The sequence below is a fragment of the Gorilla gorilla genome, chromosome 9, assembly GCF_029281585.2.
Source record: "Gorilla gorilla gorilla isolate KB3781 chromosome 9, NHGRI_mGorGor1-v2.1_pri, whole genome shotgun sequence".
Taxonomy (NCBI): domain Eukaryota; kingdom Metazoa; phylum Chordata; class Mammalia; order Primates; family Hominidae; genus Gorilla; species Gorilla gorilla.
In genome coordinates, this window is record NC_073233.2 from 14,429,323 (window position 1) to 14,455,736 (window position 26,414).

The window sequence follows — 26,414 nt, forward strand, 5'->3', positions numbered from 1 at the left end:
CCCCGTCTCTACTAAAAATACAAAAAAATTAGCCAGACGTGGTGGCGGGCCCTGTAGTCCCAGCTACTCGGGAGGCTGAGGCAGGAGAATGGTGTGAACCCGGGAGGCGGAGCTTGCAGTGAGCCGAGATCGTGCCACTGCACTCCAGCTGGGGCCACAGAGCGAGACTCTGTCTCAAAAAAAAAAAAAAAAAGTTTGAAATACTTGTCCCAAAATTCATCTTGGTCTGGCACCTTTCTTGTCTGGAGCTGTTTAGCAACATTTCCAGTTTCTTCTATGGTTATTAATCTAATCAACTTTTCTACTTCTTTTTAAGTTTAGAGATTTATATTTTCTAGAAAGTTCATTGTGTTGAGATTTTTAATTTATTAGTCTAGAAATATAGTAAGATTCAAATGTGTACAGTCTCATCTGTATCTTTGATTACAGCCCTTTCTTAAGGGTTTGATTCTTTTATGGTCCTCTGACTTTCCACATGCCCCTCCGTGGGCCTGGCAGGGGCAAGGGCTGGAGAGAGAGAGAGAGAGAGAGAGAGAGAGAGAGAGAGAGAGAGAGAGAGAGAGAGAGAGAGAGGGAGAGACAGAGAGCGAGCACAAGTGGGAGTAGGGAACAGTTGTGGGCCCATGTCCATTTCCATCAATTGGAATGGATATGTGTGAGCCTGTAGACATGTCCTCACCTGCATGCCATGTCATCTCCCAGCCTGAATGTCTGTTCTGGCATATCTATGCATACACCTGGATGTGTGTCCTGGCATACGTATGTGTGTATGTGTTCCTCCATGTATGTGTCAGCATGCATGCACGCATGGTCTCTGCAGCCATGGAGATTTCCACTTCGTGTGAATATTGTGTACATGTTCCTGTATGTACTGTACCTGTGTTCATACATGTGCATGGGTGTATGTTCCTGTGTTACTGTCACTGGGAGGCACATGGCTAAAGGGATGGTAGAGTAGCTCAGCACAGCCTTGGTGCTTACATGGCTTATTCTCTGCCATTTTAAACAATCTCTCAATGGGCCAGAAGGTGAAGAGGAGGTGGGCTTGGGCAAGATGGGTTGTGGAGGCTGGCCCATCCTAGAGTCACTCTGTCATGACTAACCCAAGTCTGGAGCCCAGGCCTAGATGCTCAGCCTGTGTCCCCTGGAAACCCCCTCAGCTAGACAGAGAGGAGAGGGTTTACTGTAACTCATCAGTCAGGGCAGCTGTCTGCTGTTGCCATGGAAATCTGAAGGCAGCATCTTCTGCAAGGACCAGGATGTAGAGTCTAGAGAGGACAGGCTGCATCAGCCTGGTGGGATCAGTCTGGAGTGGCCTGTGTGTGTGCGTGTGTGAGAGAGAGAGAGGTGGGAGGAGAATGCAAGATAGTGAGTGAGCTTTCTGAAGTCGGTGGCGCATACCTCACCATTGCTCTCTAAGGCCTCAGCCATTACTCTGGATTATTGCTGGGTGGCGCTGTAAGAAGGGGTGTACCCCTGAGATGGCTTCCCTGTGCCCATCAGGACCCAGTCTGGCCTGAGGCTGCTCTTAGAGTGTGCTGGGACCACCTAGACAGATGTGCTGGCATCTGCCCATCATGGGCCCCAGAGCCCACCCAGCATCTGCTGCACACTGGCTCCTCCTTGCTCAGATGATGGGGTGGTCCAGGAGGCAGGCCCTTACCCTGGCCACACAGATGCTGGGTGATGGGAGCAGACAGACAGAGGCCCCTCACCCCAGGACTCAGCTCTGCTGCTGATGGGCTGGGGGTGGGGGCAAGGACAGGGCAAGAGTACAGGATGATGACTGGGGGACAGGATAGAGTCCAACCTTCAGGTGGAGCTGAGGGTTGGGACAGCCAAGGACAGTGTGTGCCTCTGCCACCGCCTCAGTCTGGCAAGGCATAGGAAAGGGGCACCCCCTTGGAGTCCTGACAGCACCTGTGGAGTTGGAAGCGGGAGCCCTGGCCTCCCTGCTCACCTTCCCACTAGCCCCTTCGCTCAGGGCCCTGTGACTTCTGATCCCTCCCTGTGACAGGGGAGCCTGGGCTCAGCGTTCACTGCAGCCTGGGCAAGGCCCTTAAGCCCCCAAGAGTCCCGCTCTCACAGGGCATGGGAGGAGCTTCCAGAAGCAGATGGGTGTCCTTGTTTGGGTTGGGGGTGCTGGGGAGAGCAGGAAGGAGCTGGCTGCTGGAGCCGCCTGAGGCTGGATCTGGAGGACACAGAGGTGTTTATCCAACAGTTCTGTCCTATCCCTTCTCAGCTCTCTGAAGTCCTCCCTGCACCTCAAGCCAGGGCCTGACCTCCAGGGAAGCAAGCTGTCACCACGAGGAAGTGCACCCTAGCTTTCCCACCTCATGCTACCAGGATGCCCCGCACTCTCCTTAATCCAGGGCATGGGCTCAGAGGGCTGGCTGGGGGTCTCCTGTCCTGGAATGTGCGGCCATATGGGAATGCCTTGAGTGTGTGAGGGCCATATGGGAATGCCTGTGCGTGGGGGTGGCATGAGTGTGTGCTGTGAGGTGTGAGTTTGGAGAGAAGTATAAATAAATGATGGGCACATGTGTGTGGTGCGCATGCTCGTGCTGGCAGGGGGAGGCAGGGGGACGTCTGGAGTGTCAGTGGGTTGTGGTGGGCAGGGTGAGGCATCCATTTCTGTGAAATGCCTGGGGGGGAGGGAAAAGGTATTTGGCACAGTACATGTGGGTACAAAGTACACGAAGGAATTTTGGGTACATATGTGCATGGGAGCCTTTGTGGGGTGTGGTTTGGGTATGTAGGTAGGCTGTGTGTGAGGTAGAGCTGGAGGAAAATCTATCTGTGGAGTGTCTGAGGTGATGTGTGGGAGGCAGCTGTCTACAGGTCAGCTTGTCTCTGAGTGGTATATAGGGTGACATGTTGTTGTGTGTGATGTGGTTTGGGAGGGTGAGGGGTGTGCAGGCATGTCCCCAAAACAAGCGCATGGTGTGTCTCAAGTAAGGTGTGGGGGCAGTGATGGGAACGAACTACAGTATGTAGGCCAAGTGTGTGGGGGAAGGGCAAGTGGGCGTTTCATTCTCTCCACACCTCACGAGTTAGGAGGCACCATTTTCCCCCTCAAAGTTGAGGAAACTGAGGCCCACAGAGCGGAAACAAGCTGGCTGGATCACACAGCAGGGTCTGTTAGACTCTCAGGATCCCAGCTCTGGCAGCTCACAAGCTAGGCTCTGGAGGGCTGGGGAGGGGACTGGCCCTCTGGGTAATGGCAGTAATGGAGGGTCCCATTCAGTTCTTTAGGGTGACTGTCCTGGAACTGGCCCACAAACAGCTCATGAGAATCAATTGCGCAATAAAGGAAAATGTTTGTAAGCCCTTTGCTAAACATAGCTGTTATTAAGACTCAAACTGGCCGGGCACAGTTAGTTACTCGCGCCTGTAATCCCAGTGCTCCTGGACCAAACCGAGGGTCGGCTGCTTATTCTCAAGGCCCAATAACGAGATGCAGATGAACTGGGAGAGAGGGGAGTTTTTATTTCTGTAACCGGTTACAGGGAGAAGGCCTGGAAATTATTGCCAGAGCAACTCAAAATTACAAAGTTTTCCAGAGCTTATATATCTTCTAAACTATATGTCTATGTGTAAGTGTGCATTCGTCTAAAGACATAAGTGATTAACTTCTTTTAATCTATAACTAAGATTCGAGTCCTGAAGACCTTCCTCTGGGGCCTCAGTCAATTTACTTAATCTAGATGGGTCCAGGTGCCAGGGGTAATTACCCTTATCTTGTCCCCTGCTAAGTCAGGGAGGTTTGGGGAGTTCCTTCAGCCCTCCAATAAAACTTATTTGTGGAGGCCTGGGGAGTTTCTTCAGACCCCCAATAAAACTTGTTTAACCTTAAATGGGGCCTGTTAAGAATTCCTTCATTATTTTGTCATGCTTTAAGGCCCAGGAAAGGCCAAGGCAAAAGCTCTTGGTGGGCTTTTGTTACATCCCAGCCTTTGTATAAGGGCACTGGTTCTGTCAACTTTTAATATTTGACTTAACCACTCAGTCAGTACTGAAACAGTTGTTATGGAGGCCTGTGTTATAGTGATGCCTGGCCTGCTGCACCAGCACTTTGAGAGGCCGAGGCAGGAGGATTGCTTGAGGCCAGGAGTTCGAGACCAGCCTGGGCAACATGGTGAGACCCCCATCTCTACAAAAAAATACAAAAATTAGCCAGGCATGGTGGTACATGCCTGTAGTCCCAGCTACTCAGGAGGCTGAGGTGGGAGGATCACTTGAGCCTAGGAGGTCAAGGCCACAGTGAGCCGAGATCACACCACTGCACTCCAGCCTGGGCTACAGAGCAAGATCCTCTCTCTCAAAAATTAAAAAAAAAAAAAAAGAAGCGGTATAAATTTAACATTAAACAAGTTATGTTTACAAAGGTAATATACTGAAAACTCACCACTTCGTATTCATTTTACTGCCTTTCCCTGCGCTTGTCGGTTGTGTCTGCGGGGTGGAACTGCCACGTGACCGTGCACTGCTGAGCATCTCCTCGCACTTCTATGCTCAGTCACATCACAGATTGGCCATGGCGAGGGTGGCTAGACCAGGGGAGTCAACAGGTGCTGCACATGAAGACCTGGTTTATTGTTTTGTTGATTGTCTAGACCTGAGAAAGTGATGGGAAAAAATACTACTAATGCAGATTAAATTTTAAAGGTTGTCATGTTTATAGCTGCTCCATGGTGAATAGCAGAAAACAAAGATTTTTCCAGTATTCACAAACTATTAACCTATTCAGCAAAGAAGTCACTCCGACCACCAGTGGAGGAGTGAAGTTCTGACATGTCTTTGTTGTTTCACTTTCAACTTACTTGTTAACATAAATGAAAATATCAAGCAACATTAAGCTGGAACTACAGTAATTTGTCATTGCAACTGTAGGTTGGCTACAGATAAAGAGTTAGGCGAAACTCATTGAATGGGTTGATTTCTGGGACAATCATCTGGCTATATGGAATTTACAATAAAGAATATTGGATATTTCATTAGTATTTGTAAATTATGTGCTATACATCCTTTGTGTCAGTAAAATTTATAATAAACTTATTGAGTCTATGCATGCAGACATTTTCTGGAGAGCTTGTTGTTAAATGTCACTGTTAACACCCCGTAGGCCCTCCATTACACATAGTCCCAACATGTCTCCTTACTGTGCAGACGGTGAGGTAGGGTGGGGTGGAGGGACAGATGTAACTTGCAGAGACCCTGGGAGCAGTGTCTTAGGTTTCCAGACAAGCTGTGGCTTGTCACTAGATCAGCTTGACCTCCTCCTGGCCAGGGGCACTGGGGCTCAGCTGGGGGTCCCATTCATTGATCCCTTCTCTGTACCAGGCTCAGGGATTTACAGGTCAGAGGAAGAAGACATGGTCACTGCCTGTATGGAGCTCATAGCCCAGCAGAGGAGACATCCAGTCACAGTTAGTTACACCCTGGAGAGTACAGGGGCAAAAAGGAAGAAATTACCCAGCTGAGGCAGGAGGGAGGCTGGGACAAGAGGAGCTGCTCGGTGGAACAGTGCCTCTCAACATTTAGTGTGCAGCATCCACAGATTTGTGTTAAAAATGCAGAGATTCTCTTTTGGCAGGTCTGGGCAGGGTGGTGCCCGGGAGTCGACAGTATGCTAGGGGATGGTGAAGCAGGTACCCAAGGGCACACTTGGAAAAGCCTTGATCTGAGGAGACAAGAGGGTGTGTGCTGAGGCAGGAGATGAGAAAGAAGTTCTGTGGGGAGATCTGCCGGGAGTTTAGGAGTGGCTGGAGCTAAGCCAGCCTGGAGGGGAGACAGCAGAGCAAGGCAGGAGAGGGGTCAGGGGGCAGGTCCTGCAGCCTCATAAGCCTCATGGAAGAGCTTGGTTTGTATCCTTTGGAACGAGGAGCAGTGGAAAGAGCCTTGTCAGCAGACAAGTGACATGCTCAGGTTGGCTTTTAAAAGTGTAATATTCCTGGAGCAGGCAGAATTGCAGTCAAGGAGACCAGAAGGAGGCTGGGGACATGTGAGGCCTCAATCCGGGCAGAGGCACTGGGGACAGGGGAGGGGACCGATAGGAGGGCTTCATGGGTGGAGCCACAGGCGAGATGAGGAGGGTTTGGGTGGGGCCTGGGTTTCTGGGGTGATGACTGAGTGAATGGCAGGACTATGCACATTGCCAGAAAACAGGAGGAAGAGCAGGTCTGGAGTAAGGGAGTTGCTTTGAACCTGGAGACTTAGAGGTATCCCTGGAGGGGCCCAGAGGCATTTGGGGCTCAGGGGAGCCATCAGGAAGTAGATTTGGGAGCCCCATGGATAGGTGGGAAAGCCAAGAGAGTGAAGAGGTCACCTGCGGAGAACACAGTCACAAGGGTCCAGAACTAGTGCTGAAGGGCCAAGAACTCAGGCCTGTCTGGACCTTGTTTCTGGAAGGGGTGCCAGATGCCAGGTCCCTCCGTGCAGGAAAACCAGAGAGTGGGCAGGAGAAGGTTGGAGGAGGTCAGAACCATGGGTGGGGTTGCTGGCCACCTCTGACTTAGGAGCTAGAGGCCACAGTGGTTAGGAGTCATGGGGCCTCAGTTCTAGCTCCAGCCCTGGCTCTGCTACCAACTTGCTGTGTGACCTTTGGCAGATCTCTACCCACTCTGGGCCTCAGCTTCTTCATCTGAAAATAAGAAAGCTGGACCATACCAGTGATTTTCAAATGACATTTGGAGCCCCAGGTTCACCTGGAAGCATCTCCAGGAAGCAGGAGTTGAGGGTGATGGGGAGGGAGAGACTGAAAGTGTGGAAATCCAGTCCCACCCTGTCCCCAGCTTCATCCAGAGCCACTTGCGTTTATGTTTTCTGTTAGCCCCTTCGTGAAAGGATGTTTTCCAACTGATAACTACTGGGCCAGAGGATCCCTTATACTGTTGTACGTGTTTGGGGTCTGTGAATCCTTGCCAACATAGAAGCTGATGGAGTCTGAGGAATAACACACGCTGAGAAAACCAAGCATCATCATTACAGACACTGTGTGAACTCCCTGCCCGCCACCCACACAGCACAGTCACGGTTATGTCCATGCTTATGTAGGCCTGGGCTCTGCCTAGCTGCGGGTGATTTCATCAGTGGATGCCGCTCAGTTTGCCCCTGCCTGCTGGCTGGCTCGTCCCCAGCCCCAGCCATCAGGGTGCCCCATGGTGGGGCCTGTGTGGCCCTGGCCCTTCTCTGCTGCCCCAGGGCTGTGAAGCCACAGGTCGGCCCCCTCGTTCCTTGATGCTCTCTGTCCATTGTCTCTACAAATACAAAGAGAGTCTCTGAACAGGACAAAACACATTTCGTCCTTCCTTGGGCCTGGCATCAGCGATGATGCCACCTGTGTGGGGGAGGACTCAGTGGGTAGTGTCCTGGCTTCCCTTCAGCCCCACAGAGCTTCCCTCAAACCTTGCTGACAGCTGGGCGCTCTCAGTAAACTGAGGCAAGCCTGGGCCTAGATCAGTGTGTGGGGGCGTGTGCTGTGGGGAGGGAGGATGCGAGCGCTGGCCTCAGGATGGGGGTGGAAACACCCTGCGGTGCCTCTACAGGGAAAACCAGGTCCTTCAAGTCTGTGTGACCTCAGATCCCAAATAAGTCAATGCCTGCCTCCCCTCCCCGTCCCTCAGAGCAGGGCCTAGGAGTTGGGGAGGGGCAGCTTTGCACATCCCTTGCCCTGGGATCCTGGGGTGCAAGAGTAGGACGAGGACAGTCGGCTCAGAGGGGACAGAGCTCTTGCTAGTTTGCTCTGTGCCCCTTTAGCCCACACTCATGTCCCTGCATACAATGGACCCTCCTATTGCCTGGAAGTTGTCCTGCCTCCTGCCGCTGCCCCTACCCCCTAAGAGATCCAGAGCCCCAAATAAAGCCACACTGGACCCCAGGATCCCAGGCTTGGAGACAGTGCTTTTGGGGAACTCCAAGGTCCCCCAGCTCTCTTGCTACTTCAGGAACAGTTTGGAGGGGGGCCCAGTAGAAGTGACCCCCTCCCTGTCACCTACTCAACATCCCAGATAGGGCTCAGAAAGTTGCTCCAAAACTGCTAGGAAGAGACCCCACCCCTGGAGTTCCTTCCTGCTCCTTCTCCTCTGTTCTCACTTCCCCAGGATTATGGAGGCTTCAGCCCATTCTCACTCGGCAGGGTGGTTGGTGGGGCAGGGTGACGACTCTCGGTGTTTCCTGACAACAGGCTGGGGGACTCAAGCGCCACTGTGAAGCTGAAGAGCGTCCTGGAGACAGGGGGCGGTGAGACGGAGTCTGCCCAGGCCACGCCAGTGGCCGGGGTTTGGACCTGGGCCTGGGGAGGGTCGCTGTTTGAGAGGAGGACGCAGCTTTATAAAATGACTCCGTAAGTATGGCCTGGGCAGGTGGGGCCGCAGGCCCCCACTGCCCCACCTGGGACCACGGGCATGGACCAAGAGCTCCTGCAGCAGGAGACCCTGCCACAGGACGTGGGGAACCCAGAAAGCTTGGGAGGTTGCAGTCTTGGGGAGATACACATGCTTGGGCTGAGGCGGAGGCTGGCTCTTGGCCTCTAGGGAGCTAGGGAGCCAGGCGCTGTCAGGGGCCTGTGGAGGGCTCTCCTAGATGCTCTAGGCTACTGGGCAGGGCCTTCCTCTGAAGGTTGTGTGTGTGTGTGTGTGTGTGTGTGTGTGTGTGTGTGTGTGTACACTGAGGGGTTGCAGTTTCTACCATGGCTGCTGGCTCATGATAAGAGCCTTTTGAACCCAAGACCCCAGGAAGGCAGGCTCACAACCTTCCTTCTTAGGCATCAAAGGCTCTAGAACAGTGGTTTGCATCATGAGAAGCCCTAGGAATATTTTTAAAATGCACATTCCCAGGCTCTGCCCACAGGGACTCTAGGGCAGGGCCCAGGAATCTTTATTTTAGAAAGCTCCCTGGGTGATTCTGACATGCTGCAGCTGGGGGAGGAAACCACTGCTCTTGGGGGACACCTATCCGGGGCCAGGAAGCCCAGGCTCTGCCTACAGGGCCACCTTAGGCACTCAGACGTTGTCTCTGGAAGGTGTTCAGGTCATCTGCACTCTCGTGGGAAGGAGAGGCCGACATACTCTTCGGTAACCTTTTCCTGAGGCACAGGAGAAAGCATGGAGCACAGAGTGGGCCCCAGAGGAAGGAAGGCTCAGGAACGGGTGCGACAGAGCATCAGGGCCAGGGACTGCCCCATCACAGAGTCTGGGCCTGCTGAGGCCGGGGACCCTCACATCTGTCTCAGGGCCCAGCGCCTCCGGTCCACAGCAGCCCCTGTCCAGCCACGTGTGTGAGCCCAGGTCCTCCTGCATAGACACGAGGAAAGAGAGATGAGATGTCAGAAAGGACTCCCGGGAGATGAGCGCACACAAGGACAGTTATGAAATCTCCTCCACGGAGTTCCTTGTTAGCATTTTAAATGTCTTCTTAAAAAAGAATTCAGTTAATTCAAAATGACCTTTAGAAAAAGAAAGTAAAATAAATGACCTTTAAAACCCTCATAATTGACATGAAGTTTACTGACTTAACTGAATTAACATGAAGGCAGCATGAAGTAGCCGACTGCACATTTGCTTCCATGGTTGAAGCTGGAGTCAGGCCATCTGATTCGGTTTATTTCCCGTCTTGCCGGCCCAAGGATGCACATTCATTTTGCCCCAGACTGCACATGTCCACACCTCCTGGCTGTAAAGCATCCGGGAGTGTTCACTCGACCCAATTTGCTTAGTCAATCCCCAAGTGCTGAACCTTTGGGCTCCTTCCAATTTCTTGCTATTATAAATATCATGGCTATGAATATCTCTGTACAAATTACTTTCTTAGTATTTTACTGGGAGGCATTCCCCAAGTGGAACTACTAGGTTAAAGGGCATGAACAATTTTATAGTTCTTGTCACATATTACTAGATGGTTCTCCAGAAATATTGAGCCCATTTACTGTGACACCAATTATGTGTAGCTGTCCCCACAGCCCTCCAGTATAAAGGTACATCATTTTTATTTATTTATAGCTGTTTTATTTACTTTCTTTTTTCTCATTTTGCGATTTTGGTCAGGAGTGGTGTGGCAAGTTGTTTTAATGCCGTTGTTTCAATGATTGGTGACATTGGACATTCTCTGAAGGACTTTGAGAACCTCATAGGCGTCATTTGTCCCGCAGGGATATGGCAGGATCGGTTCTGAGTCTAAGAGCTGGATCAGGACTGGAAAATGGATAGCTCTGAGTTTTCAGACTTACTCAGTTCTCAGTCTCCCAGCAATAGGCCAGAATGTACATCAGGGCCATAGTTTCCAACGCTCTGAGGCTGAACGATGAATATGGTTTTAAAACAGCATCACTTGCCCCAGGGAGAAGACTGAGATGAAGGGGAGAAGGAGAACCCGTGGCCCCATGCTTGTCCCCACCTTGATGGACTGTGCCTGAGCTCCACTGGACAGGCTGCACAGCCTCTTACCCCAGATGTGACCTTCTGGGTACACAGATTACCATGTTATGCTTGTGGCTGTGGCCATAGGGATAAACCAGATTTGGGGCTTGTAGTACACTTGCCTGTTGATCCTAATGAGCATCCAGGAGCTGCACCAAGAGTTTACCCAGTACCTGTAAAACCAGGGCTCTGATGGTGGCTAGAGAGGCCTGGCTGGGTAAGATCAGTAACATTTGTTGGAGTCTGGGCCCTCATGTCTTGGCTGAGGTCTAAGCATGGGGAGTTGTGGAAAAGGAGGCTGTTAGGGAACATTGACGTAAGTGGGGTCGAAGACTGTGGCCTTCAGATAATGACAGGGGCCTCCTCAGTGATACCAGGAACTCAAGGCAGAGACAGGGTCAGGGGCATGAAACCCAGTGATAGAAACTAGGTGCCATGGCTGTTGCAGACAGGGCCACAGGGCCTCCTGGGATCTCAGAGCAAACAGGCCAGATGATGAGGACAGTAAGTCAGGGCAGACATGGCTGGTGGGGCAGGAGGAACTAGCATAGGATTTGAAGTCAGCAATTTAAATCGTGGTATCAAAGGACTCCGCAAACTTGGGAACAAATACACAGTTATGGATACTCAAAGATATTGTTGGTAGGAGCGGAAGAGTGATTTGTGCAACCAAAGGAGGTCTTGGAGTCCCAGGGGCCTCTCCATGTTGAAGCAGGATGCTAGGGGATGAGAGGACACAGGGCCAATGTATAATATAGGTAGCAAGGCCCAGCCTCTTGGAGGAGAATTGGTGGAAGCTGGCCGGGGGATCATCATTCCAGACTACACCTGGACTTGGGAAGGGCCCCTCTCTGCGGAGGCCAAGCCAGGATCATGACCATCAGGCTAAGGAGGAAGTGTGCATGTTGCTGGGGTAGCAGGTGTCTTGGGCCCACTAAGGTCCTCCAGGCTTTGGGAAGGAAGCAGACTCCCTTTCCCTCTCATTCCTGGCCTGCTCCTCATGGGGCCAGGGCATTGGTGGTGCTGGAGCAGGTGGTAATGGACAGAGAAGACATGGCGTGTGCCCCAGGTTCCACAATGGGAGTGACACAGAGTTAAGAAGTGGTTTCGTGTGAGTCTCAGATTCAGGTAGACCTATACCTTACTGTGTGATCTCAGTTCTTGAGCCTCACTTTCTTTTCTCTAAAATGGGGATAGTCGTACCTGCCTTATAGGGCAGTCAAGAAGATTGAATGAGAAAATAATACATGACAGCACTCAGCAAGAATAGTTGTTAACAAATGTCAGTTTCTTTCCATTTGCCTCTTTTAGTACCTAGAGCAGAGTTGAGTGTATCTGTGGGCCCAAATAGGCCTCCACTCTAGACGAGGTGGAGGGTAAAGGAAGGGGCAGCATGCCCTCTGGTAAGCCTAGGAGCAGAGCTGGAAGAGCAGCTCTGCTTCAAGGTTTATCTGATCCAAGGGTAATGATGAATTTGGTGACGTGGAATAGTTAAAGTCTGGCAAGTTTCTGAGCCTCGATTTCCTTATCTGAAAAATAAGTTGTGTGTGGCCTTGTGACAATGCGTGGAAAGCCCCTAGCACCACTCCTGCACATAGTAGGAGGTCCACACATACATGACAGTGTGGACTCTGTGGTTGCAGACACTCCTCTTGCCCTCAGAGTCATATCGCGGTGAAGGGTTTCTCTCTGTGAGCTCAGAGTCCAGCCTGGGGTTGGTCAGACATGAAATAGGTTGTGCATGGTGGTCAGTGCTTGGGTGGTGGCTAATCATGTCACCCCAGAGTTGGCCGAGCAGGAAGGGGCCCAGGGGGAGGCTGCCCTGAGGCTGTGGGGGCTCCAAGGGTGCTGCCAGGGGAAGAATGGGCACTCTGCAGTTCTCTCCTCTAGCCCAGGGTGTTCTGAGAGTGTCCAGAACCAACAGGTCTGCTCAGACGCTGGACATGAGGTTCCACTTGGCACACAGCATGACAGCCTTTTCCCCTGCAGGAGCATTACCAGAGGCAGGCAGGCAGCGTGGAGGTGAAGGGAATTGGAAGGGCCTGGCATGAGTCAGGAATGAGTGAGGATGGGGGTGAAAGCAACTCCGTGCAGTCCAGAGGGAGCTGGCTCTGGGTTCAGCCCCTGTACAGCTCCACAGCCTATGCCCTGACCCAGATCCCAGTCCCAGCCAGTTACTGTGCACAGGGGACTGAGTGATGAACCTCGTTCTCTGGAGGCAGCAGGGCTGTGCAGAGGGTCCAGACAACCTGGAGAGAGAGAGGCTGAAGCTGCCTCAGACTTCCCTGGGCAGCCACCCTGCTTGGGGCAACACTGCTCAGCAGCTAGAGGAGTCCAGGGTTCTGAATCCCAATCTGTCGCCTGCGAGCTGGAGACCTGGGGCAAGCCTAGCCTGTCTGACTCCTCCTGCCCTCTTCAGAGTTCACGTCTAGGAGAGGTGTAATAACTGTGGGTGTTTGAGGACTTCGGCACTGGTTATGGAAGCAGGTTGAAGAGTTGTGACGAGATCTGCACGAACAGCCTACCAGGCGTGCAGCCCCTGCACTTTGCAAATGACCTCTAGTCCTTGTCACCCTGGGACAACCCTGGATCTTTCTGGACCTGCCTGAATCCTCTGGATAACCTTTGCAGCCCATTACCTCCCCCAAATGCACACACATTCACACACACAGCCATCACCGTGTACAGATGGAGCTCCTTCCTCTCTGTAAGTTTCTGACCTCCATCCTGCCTCTCCCGCTCCAGGCAGCTCCACTCCCGGCTCCTGATCTGCTCCCATTCCTCCACCGTCTGGCCTCACCAAATACTGGTCTGTGAATGGCCTCACTCCATAAGTCTGACACCAGTGAGGTCCAGCTTCTCCAGCTCATTCTTCTGGCTCCCCACCTCCTCCAGCAAGATTTAAAAATAGTCCCTCTTTACTGAGCATATGAGAGCCGGCACAGGGCATTGTTGCTCCCAGTTTCCTTTCTTGCTGAGTCAGGGTCTAGGAGAGCACCCACAGGGAGTCCTGCAGCCCCAGGTTTGGCCCCTGGCTCTGCTCCTCATGAGGTGTGTGAACTCAGTCAGTTGTTTTGCCTTTTGAGACCTGCTTCCTGATCTATAAACTGGAAATAATAATAGTACCTTCCCTCCAGGCTGTCGTAAAGATTAAATGGGACCCTATATGCTGTTAGCATGGTGCCTGGCACAGGGTAAGCATTTAATAAATGTTAGCTACTGTTATTATTTTGTGCCTAACAAAATACTTAGAGTGAATGACAGGAAAAATTCTCCTCATGTATTCACTCGACAAATATTTATTAAACTCCTGTTTTCTTCCAGGCATAGTACTAGGCACTGCAGATACAGCAGGGAGCAAAACAGTGAAAACCCCTGTCCTCAAGGAGCTTCTATGCTGGATTCCACAGCCACACACTCAAGTCTTTGCTGTCAGCCCTCCTCTCCCTTAGTCTGCACCTTCCCCTGAGCCTCTGCCTCAGCCTCCTCCCGGGCTCAGGATTCCCTGAATTTCCCTCTCCTCACACATCCTCTCTCTAAGCTCCAGATGCACTTTTCCAGTCACTTGCAATGGGGTGACCTGCAGACACTCAAACCTGGCACATCTGAATAGTAACTCACAATGCCCAACTCCTTCTCAAACCTGCTATTCCCACTGGGTTCCCTGAGGAGCCACTGTCCAGACCCCTCTTCCTCCAACATGCAGCTCGTCTATCGTCATCGCCACCATGAATAGAGCACTTAGTGCAGGCACCATGCTAAAAGCTTTTATTTATTAAATCATGGAATCCCCTGACGTCCCTAAAAACCATTCCACTTGTTTGCAGATAAGAAAACTGAGGCGGAAATCGTTAAACAGCCTTAGGTTACACAGTTAGGCAGAGCCTGGACGAAGAGCGCAGGCTCTCTGGCCTCAGTTGTGCTTTTCCTGCCGCTGTGCTGTCCTGCCTCGGGTCCCATGGGCTTGCCTCAGCTGTACCACTCACCTCAGGCCCCTCCTGGGCCGCATCTAGCTCTGCCCTGGGCTATTGAAGAGCCTGCTCACTGGTATCTCTAATTCCCTCTGGCTTCACCACAGACCCTGCTGCCAGGGCTGCCTATGATCCCCTCCCTCACAGGCAGGATCACTTCCCCAGCACCACCACACCCCTGCACCCCTGCAATTTCCCATTGTTTACAGGCAGCCTGGCCCTGTTCCAGACCAACTTCCTCAGTCCCATATAACCTCTCCAAGACCCTTCTTCTCCCTACTCATTCCCCACGTGTTACAGCCAGGCAGGCCATCCACCCCAATGCTTTCCTAACTCCCGTGGCTTCCTCACCCCGTCTACCTTTACTGAGCTCTGTATCCTTTAATACCCAGCCTCAAAGGCCGTCTCTGCTGCAAAGCCCTGCCTGGTTCCCTGCCAGACTCCTCTGGCTCTCTCTGCTGTGCCCCCACGGGTCTGCACCTCTGGCTGGGTTGACTTCATACCACCTGGGATTATTGTTTATCTGTGTCCATCTGTGTCCTCCAGTAACCCATGATCTTCACAGGCCAGTGCCCTGTGTTAGTCATCTCTGGGTCCCCGTGACTGACGGGGCTGGGTGCAGTGCGAGCCTCAGTACTGAAATGAACAGGGCCGGCCTACGAGGTCACTCCGCGATTTGGGGCAGGAAAGATCTGAGTTTCTTTCTGCACTCCCGTCGAGTCCTGCTGTAGAAACCACAAATGGGGAATGATCGTTGAATCCCAGAAGACTGAGCAGGAAGGGCCGCTGCAGGTCATCTGTGTTAATTCTTTATCTTTGAAATGTTGGAGTGAGGCCCAGAAATGAGAAAGACCTAGCCCACGATCACTCCACAGGGAGGAGTTGTGGTTGGAATTCAGACCCCTGGCTTCTAGCCCAGTGTGCTTTCTGCTTTGCTGAACCATTCCGTCTTTTCTTTGCTTTTTCTCTACACAAACCACCTACTACAATAACAACAATTGCTTATGCTGAAAATCAGCCCAGTCTCATAGCTCTGGAACCTCTCTTTGTCCCCTTCCAGATAACCACAGGACACTTTATTTTACACTTTTGTCATAATGATTTTACACTCTCATTTTTAAATTTAGTATTCTTTGTATTCTTTGGGGGGGGGGGTAATTAACCCTAAATTCTTGTAGAGAAATTAAGTTCTTAGAGTATATTTCTGGGTTGCTTGTTTTCTTCCATTGACGTTTCACATGACATTCCTGTCCACCGTCACACTGCTTCAGTTGTTGCAGCTGTGTATTTTCCTGTCTAATGGGATTGGCGCTCCTCTCATTAGCCGTCATCAGATATGTCTTTGCTTTTCTTACCTGTTTTGTTTGTTTTTGTTTTTTTTTTTGTTGTTTTTTTTTCCTTCCAGATAATCTATACCTGGGTTATCTAGAGGAATTAGGGGCAGATGAGTAGCTTATCCCAGTCTGCCCTAATCATGGGCATCCACACAGGTCAGCTGAATTGGCCACTCTTAATTCATGGCTCTGAAAATGGTAAAAACGGCCATTGATTGAGAGAAACAGGCAAAAAAGAGAGTAGTGGGGGCACCAATGCCCTGACTACCCCAAACTCTCACTGCTGCCCACTAATCTGCCATCCTGGGATGTGGGGCAGGATGGCCGCACCGAGTGGGCATGCTCTCACGGGACAATGGAGGTGGTGTTGCTGATCGACACTAGCCAGCGAGGCAACATGGCCACACTGGCTTTCTTATCACAGAGCCCACGTTCACAAACCATCCTGGGGCTCGCCCTCCTTTCCTTAAATCATCACCACAGGGAAGCATAAAAAATCTCTGTACATTATCAAGTTTCAGAATCCCCTTGGAATTTTGCTTTGAACTAAATGAAGTCTCATTTAGGAAGAATGACTGTCTTTAAAATAGTCTTCCTAACATATAGAAATACATTAGGAATCTCCATTTCTTCAAGTTCTTTTTATAAATCTCAATTGCATTTTATAATTTTCTTTATATGAATCACAAATCAGTCTCATTGGTATTATTTTAAAACTTTTCATATGTAGTCTTGTACCACTGTAAATGAGATCTTTTTCATTCTCATTTTGCAAATGATAATTTTTTTTATAGAAATGTTCTTGGCTATTTTTCCATCTTTTTATCTGGCAACTTTACTGAACTTTCTGATTCTGGGGGTTTTCTTGTTGATTCCCTTACATTTTCTCAGGTCCAGTACAGTAATCATTTGCAATAATATAAACCATGAGTCCCTTCTAACATAGTAGACTAATAACTGTTCATCAATGCCCCCCTCAGGAACTTTAAAGAAATACAAGTAGTTGGGCCCTCCTCGGTCCCCACTAAACCATAACTTCAGTCTCAGCCATAGGGCTTTGGCTTGCTGGGCAGGGATGGGAAGTGGATTCCAGACCCAAAAGTCTGCAAAGGTGGAGAAAGCCTGGCTTCTCTAAAAGCATACCAGTATAGCTACAGACCAGAAACTTCATTGCTTTGTAGGAACTTTTTAAAATTTTGGTCTGTGAGCAAGGGAAGTGAGTGAAGGATTTGAAGCAGCAGGTGCAAGGATAGATTTGCATTATGAAAAAATCACTCTCACTGCCATGTGAGAACAGACTGCAGGGGGGCTGGAGGGAAAGGGGGTGCAGATCATTATGTAACCACAGCTAACTCTTATCGCCTGTTTTAAGTGGTTTATATATATTAACTATTAAGTCCCCAGGACAGCCCAAGGCGTACAGGTGGTTCATGGCAGAGCACATTTGAATTGTTCCTAAGCACTCATCACCTCGACTCTTTTTCACGGAGAGGGTGGGAGGGACTTCAGACCCACTTACGGAGTGCATCCTGCGCTGCCATCTGTCTTCTGGGTGTGTGACTGGGTGAGGGGTGGGTCTGTGCTCACCATGCCTTTTTCATAGGGGTAAGTCTAGCCTGAGTGTTCTGTACACTGCTCTCCCAGGGAAGTGGGAGTGGGAGGTGAGAAATGTGTATCCTTTTAACATAAATTATCAGATGGGGCCCATGATAATGGAGCTCTAGTGATGTTGGGTGCCTTAGACCTTATCTAATCCAACCCCCTCATCTTATACACTGACACACTAAGGCCAAGAAAATTGGGAAGGCACTTCTTTATGGTCATATAGGAGGCTGGGGACTTAGGCCTAAACTTGGGATTCCTGACATCCAAGACACTAATGGTGTTTTTAGATCAAGTGAGAACATGGGCCTACAACATCAGCAAATGTCTGGTCACCTGTAAGGAGCAAGGGAAGTTGTATATGAGATTCATGTCCTTCACCAAACAGCTTCAGTTGTCTGTCAGAGCCGGGAGGATGGGGTGGAATACAGTTCAGAATAGGCAGGCTGAGATGCAGATATGGGGAGCCACAGCATGACAGAGAGAGCTGGGGTGTGTTCGGTGCAGGGCCAGGAGGCTGGGGCCAAGCAGAGGATGACCTGAGCTAGAGGAACACACAGTGGTCCGAGGCCTCTCCCACTGGGGAAGAGAGACCTCTGAAGTCCATCTGAGGGCCAACCCAACTTGCCTGTCTCCAGGGAGACCCCAAAAATCCTCAGAAGTGTAAGGGCTGGGACAGGGCCACCTGGCATGAGATGTCCAGCTCAAAATCCCAGGGCCTCGTCCTGCCAAGCTGAGCCCCCATCCTCAGAGCTCCCACCTGTGCCTTCCTCAGGATGGAGGTACAGGAAGGGGCCACTCTGCAGCAGCGGAGAGGGTGGTGACAGCTCAGCAGACACAGAGACATGGAGAGCAGGTGGGCTGTGATCGGACCAGGAGTCGGGAGAGAGACACAGTGATGCAAAGGACACAGAGGGGGAAGGAGGCAGAGGTGGGTACTGCCCCACAGCCCCACCACCCCTGGGCGTGATCTCACCTGAGGAAGCCTAGACGGAGTCTTCACGCATCGCCTCCTCCGGGCCAGAGCTCAGCTTGGAGATGCGGAGGGGGAAGGGACCCTCTCCCTTCCTTCCCTTCCTCCCTCCTAGAGCCTAGGCAGGGCAGCAGTGGCGGGACCACCTGCTCTCACCCTCATCTGCGGTGGGCGGCGGAGGCCCCATGGCACAGGCTTGGCGAGGCTGAGTGAATCCTTGCTGCCATGACCACCCACAGTGCTTCTGCTTCCTTCTGTATAATAGCTCCTCGGGGAGCTGCCAGCAATCAATGAGACAATACAAGCGAGCACTTAGCACAGTGCTGGCCCTGTGTGGGGCCTCAGTGAGCGGGAGCTCTAAGTACTAAATGTTGTCCCATCTCCGTGGTGCTTTGGACTTCCAGCACAGCGTTCACAGACACACGTCCCTTCTCAGTTCATCCTCACACACTATGTGCAGTAGGCAAGGAATACGTTGTCTCCAATTAACAGATGAGGAAACTGAGGCGAGCCTGGGGAAGGTGGTCTCTGGTCACCCAGTGAGTTAGCAGCAGAGAGGATAAGAATTCAGCTCCCCTCAGTCTTGTGTGTTTTCACAGCTGTGTTTCTTACATAAAATACAAAAATGCTAACACAAAAAACAATAAAGCGAGAATTCTCACCTTATTTCAGAGTGGAGTAAGCTATAATCATCTTCTTTTGTCTCCTAACAGCCCTGCTTTAAAAAGTCAAAATATCAGAGAACGTTTAGTGCTAAAAGGAGCCTTAGAGACAGTCCCACTCTCTTTCATGAAGCACAGAGAGGGGACATCCTCATTTAAGGTCACACAGCACATTAGCAACTTAGCCAGGATTGGAACCTGGCACTGGTGTTCTTTCCTCTATAGCTGCTGCCTCCATAGGTCTTGGAACTTTTATCCCCACTTCAGAGTCTGGAAAACTGAGCCCACAGCTTGACTCCAGTCCCATAGCACGACCTTTTTTGGGACTCTGCCTCCTCAGTGGTGGCTCTAGAGTCTGATATTTAGAATCAGCAGCAGCAAAAGGGAAGGGCCATGGAGCAAAAAGGTGGTGTGTTGGGAGTAATACATTTTCAAATAGTTTAAACTGCATTTCAGGGACTGATTCCTCTTGCTGGAGAGATTGGTTTGTGAATTCAGAATAGGATTGTTTAATATGCATTTCACATTTTAAATAATCATGGTTTTCTTAGAGCAGGGAGAAAAACAGGTCAAAAACACAAACTCATAGGCTTTTCTGAAAGGTTACAAAATAAAATGTTCTTTGCTGGAGGATATAAAGGAAATGGCTCTTGTTTGACAAAGGAGAGGGCTCTGCTAGATAAATTCTGCATTTATGAATAAATGAAAGCTCTCTCCCTCTCTTCCTGATCAGCTTAATTCCTTGTTGCCTATCTGCAAATCCAATAATGCTGGTGAAACAAACCCCTCCTGGAGGCTGAGCACAGGGGCCTGAGCGCTCAGCCTCAGAACCACTCTTTCTATTTATAATCTCAGCCTGTGCTCCCCAGAGAGCTGGGCTTAGATGCCCCCTGGGCAAGTGGGCAAGAGGACTTGCTGGGAACAGAAGCTTCCCCGGGTCAGAGACCCTGTACTCCAGCCCTGGGTCTCCCTGCCTAGGAAGCACTCAGCACATGCCTCAGAATAGGTAAAGAGCAGGTATTACGGTTCAGCATCATCCTTCCTGCACTTCCTCTGCTCCCTTCCAAGATAAATAACCAGGCTAAGAATTGCAGGTGTTTCTTGCAGCCACTTGGCTATTGTCTTAGTGACACACCATATTACACTAGGCAACTGAGGATATGTCAACTCGTAAGGCGTTACTATATATATGTGTTTTTGTTTTTTTTTTTTTTACCAAATCTATTTTGTACCAATAGTGTGTGTTTATTGTCTGTCTTCTCTTAACATTGGGGGTGGGGATGTTGTCTGCACTGTTCAGGGGTCACTAGGAGGTCTTAGGGGCCAAAGCTGGAGCTAAGAGGAGGTTCAAACACCTGGAAGAAGGGGCCGCCTGGAATGGAGGATGTGGCCCCTAGGGTGGCAAAGCTGAGACACTGGACTGTGTCTCTCACTCTAGGCATCTTTGTATGAAACCACATATGTGTCAGCTGGTGGGGCTTTTTTATAGAGCATTATACTCGCCTAAAATATTGTATTCCATCTCATAAATCCATTACTTTGTCATTAAAAATTCTCTATAAGGCTGGGTGCGATGGCTCGCACCTGTAATCCTAGTGCTGTGGGAGGCTGAGGCAGGAGGGTTGTTTGACTGAGGAGTCCAAGACCAGCCTGGGAGACACAGCAATACTCAATCTCTACAAAAGATTTTTTAAAATTAGCCAGGTGTGGTGGTTCACACCTGTAGTCCCAGCTACTCTGGAGGCTGAGGCAGGAGGATCACTTGAGCCCAGGAGTTCAAGGCTGCAGTGAGCTACAATAGCGCCACTTATACTCCAGCCTGGGTGATAGAGTGAGACCTCGTGTCTTTTTTTTTTTTTTTTGAGACGGAGTCTCGCTCTGTCACCCAGACTGGAGTGCAGTGGCACAATCTTGGCTCACTACAACCTCCGCCTCCCGGGTTCAAGTGATTCTCCTGCCTCAGCCTCCCAAGTAGCTGGGATTACAGGTGCCCACCACCACGCCCAGCTAATTTTTGTAATTTTAGTAGAGACAGGGTTTGCCATGTTGCCCAGGCTGCTCTTGAACTCCTGGCCTCATGTGATCCACCCACCTCAGCCTCCCAAAGTGCTGGGATTACAGGCGGGAGCCACTGTGCCAGGCCAACCCTGTCTCATAAAAACAAAAATTCCCCATAAAGGATGCTTAGTGATCCATCCTATGAACACTGAATTATTTACTTAACGGAGTCCTAATTAATGGACATTTTGTTTATCTTCCCCCAGCCAATTTCCCCTATTAGCAATAAAGTTTCCATCAGTATCTTTGTATATAAACTTTTGACTTCGTTTTCAATTTCCTTTGACTAGTTTTCTAGAACAGGAATTAATGAGTCAGAGGGCTAAGGCGCCCATCATCTGGTTTTCTCTGGAGGAAGGTAGTTCTCTGGGCTCTACAGTGCTCATCTGCCTGAATCTGAATTTGAACTCTATCACTTCTTATCAGTGTGACTTTCAGCAGATTATATATAACCTTTTAGTTGCTTCATTTGTAAAATGGGGATTATAATAGTCCCTACCTTGAAGTGTTGCTCTGAGGACTAAATGGGAGAAGTGATGTGTAATTGTAAAGTTGAATAGGCATAGGCATGACCCATGAGATGTGATCATAAAGAAAACTTTATTTTTGTCTCCCACAGTCTCTTTAAATGTATTCTATAGGGCTGTTTTCCCTTCTAAAATTATATTAAATTTAGGGTAAGTCCCATGACTTTTCTGACCATTTTCAGGTAACCAGAGGTTGTCTTGTCAGTAATTAATGCATCCTGTCTGCTGTAATAAAAAAAAAATCTTGAAACGTCAGAGTTACACCATCTCTTTCCCAGCACAGTCTGCTGTAGGCCAGCTGCCTGTGGGGACCTTGCACATGACAGTCCTGACCCTTTCCAGGGTCCAAGGTGGAGGGGCAGGGAGGTAGGAGAGGAGATGGTTGGGAAAGGTCTTCAATGACTGTACTCTGATGAGTTGGTGTCCCGTTGTTCTCTGGATCCTTTCTCTCACTGGGCTGTTTTTGTGGGTTGGTGGAGACCACCCCATCGCTGGAGTCTCATCCTGCACCTCCCTTGATGAGGGTGATACTTTCTCCCCATAGCCGATCCTATGGTTTCTTTCTCAGGCTCTAGGAAACCTGGTCTCCCTCAGTGTCACCTCCTCCCTTGGAGGAGCCCTCTTGTCCTGGATCTAAGACAGTCACATCTGGCTCTCTTGCTGGGTCCTACCTCTGTCCACAAGAGACACTCATGTGTGCTTTGCCCTGCAAACCAGGGAGCACAGGCTGATCCTGAAGCAGCAGCACTCTTGCTGCTCTTTGGATTTGTCCACTGTGGCACCAAGACCATTGTGGCCACATATCAACTGACTTAGGGGTCTCCTCAAGGCCCCACTGTCTGGCTTTGAGGTGAAGGTGATAGCACCCTGTACCCCTCCCATTTATTTGGGATCATTGGACCCCAAAGGCTGTCTCTGAAATTCATTCTAAACCTCCAACAACCTTTTTTCAACCTCTCTCCCATTTTGTATGCATTACAGATGGGTGTCAGCTAATGGCACAGACCCAGGTTTTCGCCACCTCTTTTCCAAGAGGTGTATCCCACTTCACTTTGGAATGTGGTATCTGTTCATTTGGAGCCCCAAGTGGATCCTAGACTGGAAGCATCCCATCTCATCCTCCCATTGCCATATTTGTCTTTATGAAACACACAGAGGAGCACCTGGCATAGAGCATGCACTCAACAAATGATAGCTGTGTATGATCCAGGCTCACGGGCTCTCTAGTTACATTCACCTCATAACCATTCGATCTGGTTTTATTCCTATTACTTTGTTTTATGCCCTATGCATTTTATGTTTCCTGTAGATTATGCTTTTGTGTGTTTGTGTGTGTGGAAATGATTTGCTATTATTTTCAGCAGTGATTTGGAAAATAGACATTGCTTTTAATTTTACTAGTGGTTGACCTACATTTTTTTTCAGACATTGTAAGCCTATTTATCTCAATCATCAACAGTGGTGCAATGGTCTTTGTATATTCTGCAGTTATTTAAATGGGAATTACAGAGGGCTTTATCTGGCCACCCATAGTTATGCTACCATCTTGCCATGATGTCTACCCACAGCTTCAAAATGGCACTTGACTCTGTTTTAGGGCTGGCTCATCTTTGTCCTGGACTTTACTCATAGCTGTCTAGCAGTTTGCCATACCACTAGCCTTTCTCCCGCAATCCTCCATTCTGCCCCCAATTCTTTCTTTCTAAAGGTTACATCTGGGCAGATTATTCTTGGCTTAAAACCCTCTAGTGGTCCGCCATTGGGAACCACATCCTTAGAACAGAGTCTATAGGATATTTCCAAATTATAGGATAATTGCAAACGCCCTAGCTTGATGTTCAGGATGACATATGACCTGGCCCTGCCTTAACTTTCTAGGCCCATTTCCTGCCACACCAAACCATTCACCTATTGGTTGAATGCTGTCATGCTGGTTTGCACCTTGGTTTTCAAGTGCATTGGGCATGTACTCTCATGTCTGCATAACTTTGCTCATGTCATCCTCTGTCTGTGAGGCCCTTTGGTAAAAGACCCTAGCACAGTGCCTGGTCAATTGTAGAATCTCAGTAACTGTTAAGTTTCCCTCTTCCTTTGTTATCAGCTTATCAATATCCTATTCATCTTTCAGGGCCCAACACAACCATCATCCTTTTCTACTCTTGGGAAGGCTTGTCCTAACCTTATCTCCCCCCTTCTAGGGACTTCCACTGACTGCCTCTTTTCTGTGTCCCCTTGCCCCCAGCACATTGTACACCTGTGTTGTAACACCAACACCTTAATGCAGGGTACAGTCATTATTTCTTCCTATCTCCCTTGCCAGACCGAAAGCTCCCTGAGAGCAGCCATGCACCTGATCCCCACTAAGGCCACTGCAGCCCTGCATCAGCCTTTGAGGGGCTAGTTGATGTTTGATTGATTTGAATTGCCTTCCTCAGACTGCAAGGTCACAATGCCAAGCCAACAGACAGGGCCCAATTTGAATGGATATCATTTATCATTCATATCCCTTTGCTTCCAAAATTGACTAGAGATGGCCCACACTCAATAAAAATGTCACATTAAGTATAGCACATATAAGACTCCATATAGGTGGCTAAGTCCCAAAATGCTAACCTTCTTCCCTGGGTGAACTGATTCTGCTTGGGAGTGGGGGTGGCCCTGGGGTCCTCAAGCTCAGGTGGCAGATGTGAGGGTCTCTGTTGGGCTGCTTCACTCCCCATGCATTCCTTCACTCCCCCTCACAAACATTTCATCACCACGTTTGAAAATGCCTAAAATGCAAACAGGATGATTTAAATTCATAGCAAATATCTTACCCTTACAGGATTTGGGCAGGTGGTGAGGGAGGCATGTTGGGATTGCTGTGTGGTGGTGTTTCAGTCCAGATAACCTTGTTCCTGGGGCTAAATTTGAAAAGCTTATGCCCTTCTTCGAGGGTCACAGTTATAGTGCAGTTGTAAAAATATAACTTTAATCATGGCCTAGTATAATATACATCATATGACTTTCTGGAGTAGCTTTTTGATGGAAGCCAAGGACGTAAACTTAAAATGTCAACCACGGAAGTCATTTGAGTGGAAAAACCTATCATGCATTCTGAGTAGAATGTTAACACTCATGCACTCCATAGAACTCGAAGAAGCACACACATCATTCTCCTGCACGCGTACCATCCAACAAATGTTCTTATGCAGTCCTGTTCAGACTACAGGGCCATCTCTCACACACATACACACATTTCTGCGTACACTGAAACAGTCCTGCTGCCCCCAGCTTCCCATGCACACACACACTCAAGGCATACACTGGCACACAGTCCCTTGTGTGCCAGTGTATGGGACTCACACAACCCATGTGCATACACACATGTACACACATACACACTCATATTCATGCATACACTGGCACTCAGTCCCACTGGCTACCTCACATGTACACACACTCACACTCATGCATACACTGGCGCTCAGTCCCATGGTTGCCCCACATCCCATGTACATATGTAACTTCTGCAGAAAGAGACTTGGAAAGCCATCGTACTTCTGCACCTCACTCTGCCTCCAGATTTTGCTCCCTTAGGACAGAGCCTAAACTGTCTATTTAATAGATTCAATTACTCCAGGCTCCTGAGACCTTCCAACTAAATTCTGATTGCTTTAAGGTGTCAGGTAATTTGGGAATAAAGGGAGGAAAACAGCTTCAAATTCTTGAAGGGAAAGTCTTTTAGACTCTAGCTGTCTCTGACATGGTAGCTGCTAATTGCAACTCAGGAAGGGGTGACCTGGAGGGCGCGGCCTCCAGGGTTCAAAGCTTCTGATCTCTAGGCAAGGTTCTGCCCTGAAGGACAGAGGCCTCTGGGGCAATGCTTTGCTGCTCTGCTGCGGTCTCCAGGGTAGGGACCAATCTCTGCTGCCCTTCCTGGAAGGCCAGCAGAGTCCAGGCCAAGCATCCCAGCAGGCAACAAAACAGCCCTGCTTTCTGCCTGCTGCACCCCACTCCCAGGTGTTTTATTTTGTCTGCTCTCTGTCCCCAGTGACAGTGATAGCTCTTGGAGGTTGATAAATAATCAGAGGTCATAGTGTTCAGAGAGCATCAATGTTGTGCCCGACAGAGATGGATCTGACCTGTCCTGAGCTCCAGAAGCCTGGAGACAGAGGCCGTGTGTGTGTGCATGCATGTGTGTAGGTGTGTGTGTGCGTGTGTGGTGTGTGTGTGTGTGCATGTGTGTAGGGGTGTGTGTGTGTGCACTACATGAACTGTGATTGGCCGAAAGGAGGCTGAGGGTAAGTGCTGTAGACCCAGACCTTTTGTGTGTGAATGCTAGCTTCATCATTGACCAGCTCTGTGACTTTGGCCAAGATCCTTGCCTTCTCTGTGACTCAGTTCCTCTGCTGTGAAATGGGTATGCTAATGGTGCCTACCTGCTAGGGTGGCTATGAGGATTAAACTAATTATAATATGTACGTAGCACCTAACACAGCTCCTGACGCCCAGCAAATAATCCAAATATTGTGGTTATTGTGTTTTATAATTAATGGGCAAGAAAAGGCAAGGCTGAAGGGCTGGGAGAGCCCTGGGGTGGGGGTCTGGCTGTGGCCCCAGGGCAGCAGGATGAGCCCCCTCCCTCACCCCACTTGGCTGTTCTCACACTCTCTGCGGGGCAGTCCTGACCGCCTATTCATCATCAGAAGATCCCCGCACAACACTCTTCTGGCGCGGTTGGCGCGGCAGAATCCAGGATGCACACGAGGACGCCCACGGGGCGTGTGGGGACCGTGCCCCTCCGCAGACCTCTCCCTGATCACCTGCTCCACACGCAGGCCCTGGTGACCCCTCAGCCTGCTGCTCCTTGCTTCCGCCCGCCCTGCTGTG

General features: G+C 49.9%; 1 protein-coding gene across 1 annotated transcript in view; it reads left to right on the forward strand.

Moving 5' to 3' along the window:
• Nucleotides 1–26,414, forward strand: part of TUB (TUB bipartite transcription factor) — an 87,163-nt gene that overhangs the window by 34,777 nt on the left and 25,972 nt on the right. The window lies entirely within an intron of this gene.